A 9,321-nucleotide genomic window follows, 5' to 3' on the forward strand; every position below is an offset into this window, starting at 1 on the left:
ACAGGAAATGCAGAGGGAGCTGGAGTTATTCAGTTTTGTGAAGGACAGGCCCCAGGGAGACTTTATTGCCACTTTCCAAGACTTCACAGTGGCTTTGAAGAAAAAGCGGGACATCTTTTTTAACAGGGCCAGTTACAATAGGATATGGACAAATATTTTTAAACACTAAGGGCATCTAATCAGAGTACGTCTAAGGAAGAACTTGTGTACTCAGAGCATGGTGCCACACTGGCACAGCTTGCCCCAAGAGCTTGTAGGTGCCCCATCCCTGCAACCATTCCGGCTCCAGTGGCAACGGGCTCTGAGCAACCCGATCTCTTTAAAGATGTCCCTGCTCATTGCAGGACACTTGCACCCGAGGACATTTACAGGGCCCTGCCAGCCCAGCCCAGTCTATGATTCCTCACCATTTTCATTTGAAGAGCAGCAAGAGTGGAGGTGAGGAGGAAGGGGGCTCATCTGCTATCTTGGGCTTGAGTGGAGGAGGAGCCCATCCCTCAGAGCCTGTTTCACCGGCAGCCCCTTCACATTTTACCTGCAGGAGCTCCTTGGCAGACCAGCGCTGCTCCTCGTCTGCCTGCAGGCAGCAGCTCAGGAAGTCACGCAGCAAAGCCGAGAGGAGCTTGGGCTGCCGCAGCTGTGGAGTCCCTACTGTGGCTATCAGGTATGTAGCCTGGAGAGAAAGGAGACACCAGGCTCCACCTCCTGCTTTCACATCTCTAAGGCTCTCCCAGATCCCTTTGTTTAACCTCTGTTCTTCAGTGGCAGTTTCTGCCCTGGCACAGACCCAGAGATGACTTTCCTTTACCAACCAAAAAAACCCAAACCCCGATGCAGCCACAGCTTTTCCACCATCCTGCAGATCTTGCCTTGGCAGCTGAGTTCATTGCCTGACCTAGTTAGTGGGAACTACATCAGCAAAAGGACATTTGCTTCTCTGAGGATTCATGCCAGCTTGAGATGGTTTTTGGAAGAGGGACTTTGCTATACTAACTAATTTCAAGGGTTAGTACATGAAAGGCATCTCTGCAGTGCTTGTTGGTCCTTTAAGCGCACGTGCCCTAGAACAAAACTCATCAAGCTTTTTGTGCTGTTCTTGAAAACAATGGGAATTGGAAGAAAAGAAAGGAAATCCATCAGTTAATACCCAGGTAGGGAAACAAACATTTACAATCTCCTCTTCAACACAGACACATTAAGATGCCTGCACAAATGTATTGGGATGAAAATGCCTGCTTGGGCACACAGGAGCCACTTGCAGCTCTGTCTCTCAGCAGTCTGAAAATTTCAGCTTCCCATTTTTGCAGCCAAAGAAAAATTTTCTAGGTCAGAAGAAGGAGAGGTTCCATCCCTATGGCCACCCTCTAGTCATTTGGCTGCTCAAATCAATGCATTAATGGTAGGCCCATGCCAGAAAGTGCCAGGAAACAAACAGGAGGTTTTGGCAGGCTCTCCACATCACCAGGCTCTGGCTTGGTGACGTGCAGAATGTTGCTTGGGCTAGGAGAGAAACACGGTCACTGAGTGTTTCAGCAGCACTGTACAAGAAGCAGAAGAGACTCTGTGCATTACATCCTCATGCCCATGTTTTCCAGTGAGAAGAAACTGCACACAGGGTTAGGTTCCTCTCTAAAGACCACAGTTTTAGAAACTTTGTTGGGTTTGGGTTTCCTTCCTTCATTTCTGGAAAGATAACAACACTTTTAAGATGCTTTTTCCCTGTTATTAAGGCCATCTACACAGACAAAAGAACTGGAACCACTTAACCCAAAGGAAAGTGTTGAGTGAGAATGGAGTTTGTTTGGAGTTTGTTTGCATGTGGTAAGGCTTGAGTTCCCCCACTGATGCAACCAAAAGTACAGCAGATGCTGATGTGTTGCAGGGACATTTGTAGGAGGGGACCTTGGTGGAAGTAGTTCCAGCAGATGGCAATGGGATTTTGTCCAGTGGCACACAGGACATGGGACAGGTGAGAAAGACAGTGGGATTAGTGAGTATTTGCTCCTTACCGTGCCAGAACTTTCGCCCAAGTAAGGAGGTTCTTGTTCTATCATTTCAATTCCCACAATTCCAAAAGACCATATGTCCACTTTGGGGCCATATGGTTGACCTGTCACCACTTCAGGCGCCATCCACCAAGGAGTCCCGGTTACCGAGCACCGTCTGCTCTGCTCAGGGGTGAGCTGAGTAGCGAGGCCAAAATCAGCTGAGGAGAAAACAAAATACTGGTTTTATCTGAATTCTGTGCAATTAGGAAAGCAAGCAAAAGAATTCCCCAGTAGAAGTTTGAAATTGCTCTGTTGAATCTCCTGGCATTGGCGACTTTAAAAATCCCCCCATGTTTTACACTGCCTCTAGCAGTGGCTTTTGTTCTTTGGAAACTTTAGACTTGTAACTCCCTCCCTCTGGAAGGGACCCACACAGAGCAAGGCCACTCTTGACTGCTTGTGGCTCCTTCTACCTCTGTGCACGTTGCAATTGTGCCCTCAGCTCGCAGCAGGGGTCCCTGCACTGCCACCAGCACCATTTTTGGGGAGCTGGCCGTCACGCCAAGCAGCCCCACACCCACATCCCTGGAAAGCTGCACCTCACCAAGAATATACTGACCCAGTTTGACAGAACCGTCCGTTCTGAGAAGGATGTTGTCACTCTTCACGTCTCGATGGATCACATCGTTTGCATGAAGAAAATCCAGTCCTTGCAGGCACTGAGCGAGAAAACAGAAACAGAAGGGCAAAAATGAGTGATGTGATTTCATCACACAAGAAAGGAAACAAAGAATCTAAAAGATTCCCTCTCCAGGGGAATGGGGAGTAATGGCAGAACAGTCATGGCCACTGAGAGGAAGAGCTTGCTGCTCCAACACTTGCAGAGCAGGACCTTTCTGAGGAAAGGCATGTCAGCTTTTGAAAGAGCAACAGCACCTGCTGTTGTAGGCTGTCCCCTGCCAACCAGCCAGGATGACTCCTGCTGCAGCGCATGTGCTCAGAAGCAAAGAGCATTCTGGCTGCACTCCTTTTTAGCTGAGCACTGAGAGAAACGAGTCTCTCTCTTCTTTCTTTGCTGTTTGTTTCAAATCCTGCCACCAGCACCTTTGCTTTTACAGGCAAGGAATGCAGTGAAGACAGACTCCAGGCAAACTTTTAGAGAGGCAAGGTGGAGAACAGCAACTACAAATACAAGAGACAGAGCGAGAATACAACATCAGGAGATAAGAGTACTGGCACTGAGTACAGGGAGTGCAGGGGCACTGGCAGGCCTTTCCCTTGAGATGCTTTTACTTGCCCATAGCATACCAGCAACACAGAAACAAAACTCGGCATAGGAAACCTCTCCTGTTCTGAGCCCCTGTTTCCCAGACAATCCTGCCCAAGCCCTTGGAAACACAGCTGGGATTGCTGACCTCCCGACTGATGGCTGCCATCTCATCTTCAGACAGGCAGGCCTGGCTGACGATGTCGCTCAGGACACCTCCATCCATGTACTCTATAACCAGCAAGAGTTCCTCGCCCAGAAGGTAGCTGAAAGAAGGAAACAAGGGGGTAGAGATGAACATGCATGGCTACGTTGATTTTTTGCTTCCAAGTTTCTTATTTCCAGATGCCTTTGTGACAAGGACAGAATCAAAGGAATAGACATTCCCTCTTGGCTGTGCATTATTCGCAATCTGTGCAGTCTCATAGAGAAAGACACATCTGTGAAAAAGGAGATGTCTTAGATGGGCAGCAAATGAAAAGTGCAGTTTAGAAAGAGCCCAGATATAAAACATGCCAGACATGGTGTTTCTGGAAATAAGCACCTAGTCTTCCTGGCATGCATAGCAATGGCAAAGAGGGGCAACAATCCAAGGGAAATCCACTTTAGGATGGTTCATCTGCACTTAAGAAACTTTAAAAAATCAATCCCACATAAATGTGGAGGCAGTGAACTTTGAGGCTATTGAGTTAGGAAGATACAGCTGATCCAGGTTTTGAATAATTTTGGAGTAATTATCAAACTAGGTGTGCCAGGGAAGACTCATGCAGACAAGATGCACTCTCTTCTCATCCATTGGAGATGAGTAGAGAAATATGAATAAATGAAAATTAACAGCTTTACTTGCTGCCACTGACCAAAGTGGGTTTTTAACCTCTCATGTTTGCTTTATGTAAACACACATCCATGGGATAAGACCATGACCTCTCACCTGTCTAAATAATTCACAACATTGGGACTCCTATACGTCTTCATGATCATTATTTCATTAAAGGTTAGCTCCTTCCTCCTCACTCCTTGAAGATTTATTTTTTTTATTGCCACCTAAAATGACATTGAAAATCAGTAACTTGAGGGGTTGGTGGCACGAGACCACAAGGCACGTGGAGCAAGTGATTTTGCAATGACACAGCTGAGCTGTGCCAAACTGCCTTGTGATTAGGCACTGCAGTAATCAGGAACTGACATTCCAACAGCCCATTTCTCTGCTCCCTTGGGAGCCAGTTACAGGATACGTGGGACGTCAGTGGACATTTTGCCTTGACCACTTGGTAACAACGGTGTCTCAGTTATCACCCACAAACCTCTGACCACACTCTCTGCTGCTTTGTTTGGGACTCAGAAGAAGGAATCCATGCCTTAATACTCTGTGGATAAATCTTGTGATATGGGCAGGGCTTTGGGCTTTCAAGGACGCCTTGCAGATCTCTCCCTACGTGCAGTTCCCAAGTGCAGCACTGCAGGTGGCTAAGGAACTACCAGTAACTTTCAGATGGATTTGCTGGCAGCCAGAAACGAGAATTCAGGACTCTGAAGCTGTAGCCCCAAAGAGCAGTGAGGTGCTCGCAGGCACCACCTTTGTTTTAGCAATGGAGAGCGAGTGAACGCGTCCTTCTCTGAAAGGAACCGCTGCCCTCCGTGCCTTCCTTCCGGCAGCTGAGGAGGACAAAGTCCCAAATGTGTTCTGTGGGCTGGCACCAGTCTGTGCTTCTTGTGCCTTTTCAGCACAGCTCTGCCCAAAGCTCCAGCCACAGCTCACACCAGTGGGGAAAGCCCTTGAGTGCAGCAGAGCCTGCAGGGGCTGGTGACATTTACCTCTCCTCCTGTGGCACTGTCGAGTGCTCTATAAACATCTCCAAAAGTCCTAGAAAAAAAAACAGAAGCAGAGAAAGCAGAAGCTGTTTAGATCTTGCAGTGAAAGCCAGCCCACACAGGAGATCTCTGCTGGAAGTGTCAAAACCTGCAGGATGCAGGAGGGCTCTGCCAGAAGGGAGATGATGCATTTTCCTCTCAAGTGCATGGGCACTGGGCCTGTTCCTGAAGCACTGGGGTCCAATTTCTAAAGGGAGTTTAGTCTTTCCTCTTGGGTTTCACTGTCTAAACAGTGTGGTTCCTATCCTGACCACAGAGTGTTTCCCTCTTCAAACCAGGGGAAAGAATTGTTCCTGGGAACTGTTATCTCACAGCTTTGATAGGGCATAGGTTGCTCTTTCAGGCAAGCAAGTTTCTTCTCTTTTCATTAGTGTGCCAGTATGATTTTGAGACACACAAAAAATGCTAAAGAAATTAACACAGAGCTGTCCCACACTTGAGAGACAAGGAGACCTTCCAGGTTCTGTTCCTTGATGCAGGCAAGACCTCGGTAGCAAGGCATCTCTGACAATGCCTTCTGAGCCCACTCACAAATTCTGAGCAGCATTGAGAGATGGGACAATCTATCCCCAGTGTGTGATCATCTTTGCAGCTGTCCTGACTTCACGCTGGGTAGACATTCCACCCCAAAAACACCTGGCCCACGGTTGTGCAGGAGTAACTGCTGTTGGACTCACCCGCTCCCAATATAATTCAGATGCCTGTATTTCATCAGGGGATTTTCAGTGGTGTTCACCATTCTCCCTGAGGGAAACAAAATGCAAGATGCTGACTTTAAAGCAGAGATCCCAGCTTCCAGGAGATACAAAAGGCAGCCCCAGCGCCTGGAGCTCTGAGCCCTTTGTGGTCGGCTGGGTAACAACAACCACAACCAGGCAGACAGCCCTGCAGCACAGGTGGCCAGCACAGAGACTGATTTGTACAGTCTTTTGAAGAGTTCTCTTGACAGGAAACAAAGCACAGGGACATACAATCCCAGGAGAGGAGGACATCTTCCCCACCTTTCAGCAGTTTGCCAAAGGAATGCCTTCCCATTTGTAAACCAGAGCAGCTCCAGCTGTAACCGATCCTGACGGGGCTTTCAGCATCAGGACCCTGACCTGTTTGTGAGCAGGCTGAGCTCAAAGATGCCCCTCTCCCAGCTAAGGAAGGCTCCAGCCTCTGCAGTCCCTCCAGCCCTCAGGGACAGGGCAGCGACCACAACAAGGCTGGCAAAGCCCCAGCATGAGCACTGACAGGCACTGATGGGAAGAAGCCAGAGTGAGCCTGAGCCCCAGACAAGCTGTTACCCCCATTCAGGACACAACAGGATGGGCTTTGAGATCAGCCACACCGAGGCACAGATCAGTGCCCTTTTTGTCCCAACAGGTGATGGCAGACACAGAATCCACTGGGCTCTGGTCTCAGCCCCACCAGGTCTCTTATCTGAGACCACAGCACTGGCAGCTGTTACGGGCAAGAAGCAGATTCATTGGGTTGTGCTGCAGAATCACAAAGGGCTTGATGTGTTTTCCTAGAGACTGATCTGAGCAGGGCCTGGGCCAATGGGTAGGATTCTAACAGTCATGGGAAAGAGTGGGAATCAGGTATGGAAAAGTGCCATGGATCTGAGGGATATACCATGGCTGGGCTGGAGGCTCTCTCCTGAGAAATGCCTGCAGTACAGTTTTATCTGATCACGCCACTTGGATGTGTCTCCTGGACACATCTTGAGAAGCATAAAACTAGAAGATTAAATAAAGTTTCTTATCAAAGTCTCTGTTTTTTCTTTGGCGGCACATGGAAAATACCTTGTGCTCTCTATTTGTCCTGTAACCTGATGTTCTTTCAAAGTAGTTCTTATTGACACAAAGATAGCATTCTCTTATTGACAAAAATATAGCATTCTCATGAAAATAAACTGCAGATGTAGTAGTGGTAACAGTAACAGTCATAAAAATGACATCAGTAAAACGTGGGGTAGAAGGGCTCCTTCAAGATGGAGAAAAACACAACAAAAAACCCCCACCAAAAATGAACAACAGAAAAGCAATCCCACCCCAACCCCCCAAAAAAAATCCCCAACCAAAAAGACAAACTCCAAAGTCAGTCCATTTCTGTGAAGTTTTTTTGCTGTGATAACTGGTTGCAAATCAGGAGTCTAAGGAGAATTTAGGAAGCTAAAAATTCTGTTCAGTTTGGCCACTAGCACACAGGACTTGCCTAGATCATTTGCTAGGTCACAGCCTTCTGCTGATCCAAGAACAATCCCTGCTTCAGCCTTTAGCAGAGAGGGAAGCTCAGGCAAACCCAAGCCAGTCCCAGGTGCCCTCAGAGGCAGCAGGAACACCCAGAGCTCTCTCGCTGCCTCGGAGCACAGCACTGCCTCTGGGGAGTCCTAAATGGCCCTGTGACACCGAGCTCAGGAGGAGCATTTGGTACAGCTCTGCTGACACCTGCACACAACACACTGTCCCTCAGAAAAGAAACACCCCAGATGTACCCAGCAGCTCCAGGTACTCCTCCTCAATCTCCTGTTCCCGGGATGTGCCCGAGCCTGAGTTCCCAGGTTTCACAGAAGGGCTTCCTCGAGGTGATGCTGCTGCAGCAGCAGGTTCAGAGCCCATGATGTGCTGGACCTGGAGCATTTCTGGTGGGCACTGTTCCTGTGCCTCACTCCTAACTTGGGGTTCTTCATTGCCACACATTCCCTGCAAGTCTTCGCAGGCTGCCCGGTGAGATGTCAACACTTGCACCTCAAGTCAAACAGAACAAAGCAGTCAGACACTACAGCTTGTCCCTGTCAGCCAGGAGTCATCGACTGTGAGGAAAGGCAAAGAACAGATTGACAGGGGATACAACAGCTTGTTTCAATCCTCCATCTGGGTCACCAAGTTCCACTGTAAAAACACCTCAAGAAAAAAGGAGAGCAGGAACAGGCCAGCAGGAATCAATTTGGATGACTGCTGGCCTAATGGCCACAGGACAAGTTTCACTGTCCAGGGCAGACGTTGAGATTCAGCACACTGGGAAATGTCCTTCAGAGTGACTGTGATACACACACTACAGCAGCATGGCACTCAGAGGCATGGCCCCACTCCCTGCTGCTCTGCACTGGAAAGGCAAGAAGGGCAGAAACCACCAGATTGGTGACTGCAGTGGCTGCATCCCTCTTTCACTCACTTGGTTTTGCAGAGACTGACGGAAGCGATTAAGTTTCTCTCTGATGATTTTCATTTCTTCCTCCAGCTGCTTATGCCTTGCCTTGATCATACTGTGAGCTGTCTGAAGCTCTGCATCCAGCTGTTCCTTCATGTTCTCTAATAAACAAAAGAGAGGACATTTCATGAGTGGAGTGGCTGCCACTCTTTCATTCACCTGGTTTTGATGATCGCCCTTCTGCTGATGGAGATTCTCCTCTTGAATTCTTCCCATGTCTTCCTTGTTCTTTCTCTTCACTGCCATGATGTCACTCTGAGCTTCGGGCAGCTCTGCTTGTGGCTCTACCTTGATGTTCTGTACACACAAAAGCAGAGCAAGGGACTGAGAGCTGCCATCAGGCTCAGCTTTTTTCCTCTTGCAGCCTCAAAATCACATTTATTCAGCCCCTTCTTTCTGCTTCCCTCCCCACATCTGCCTCCATTGCAAACCTCCTGTCCCAGGGCTGATCTCTGCAGATTGCAAGGCTCTGTGCTTCCATTGCCTGTGGGACTCCTGGCCTCCTCAGTCCCAAGAGCTCTGGTTTATGCCCTTCTCCCTGCCCTTCCCTCTGTGCCCTGGCCAGTCAGGCTTACCTGGCCATTCTCCTGTGGCTCTTCCACCTGCTGCCTGAGCTGCTCTTCCTGCTCTCGGGCAGGGAACAGCTCTCTCTGAGTTTGGCATGGCAGCTCAGATGAGGCAGTGTGCTCCTGCTCTTTCTCTAGAAGCACCTGCACAGAAAGCAAGAGAAGATGGGTTTCAACTTCCCATACGCCCTTTGTGGGCCAAGACTCACATACTGCTGGGCTCACACATTCCCAAAGCACTGTGCTGCTGCTCTCCTGGGTCGTTCTCTGCCCGAGGGGAGGCACAGATTCCAAAGTGACCCTGACCCTACAATCAGGGGCCATTGGGGACTGAAGCTCCAGCAGCCTCTCAGGCAGCTGACAGGGAAGGGGTGGCATTTCTCAAGGGTCTGGTGAGGGCCTCCCTCTGCTTCTGCTGTGTCCTGTTTGT

The 9,321-nt window shown here is 49.1% G+C and overlaps 1 long non-coding RNA gene across 1 annotated transcript; it reads right to left on the reverse strand.

Moving 5' to 3' along the window:
• Positions 1-3,460: 3,460 nt before the first annotated feature.
• LOC134433964 (uncharacterized) lies at positions 3,461-8,489 on the reverse strand. Its single transcript, XR_010031778.1, has 4 exons — positions 8,290-8,489; positions 5,805-5,871; positions 5,071-5,119; positions 3,461-3,521 (listed from the first exon to the last, which is right to left on the reverse strand). It is a non-coding gene; the product is annotated as an uncharacterized LOC134433964 (long non-coding RNA).
• Between the last annotated feature and the right edge of the window lie 832 nt (positions 8,490-9,321).

The sequence above is a fragment of the Melospiza melodia genome, unplaced genomic scaffold (assembly GCF_035770615.1).
Source record: "Melospiza melodia melodia isolate bMelMel2 unplaced genomic scaffold, bMelMel2.pri scaffold_28, whole genome shotgun sequence".
NCBI classification, from domain to species: domain Eukaryota; kingdom Metazoa; phylum Chordata; class Aves; order Passeriformes; family Passerellidae; genus Melospiza; species Melospiza melodia.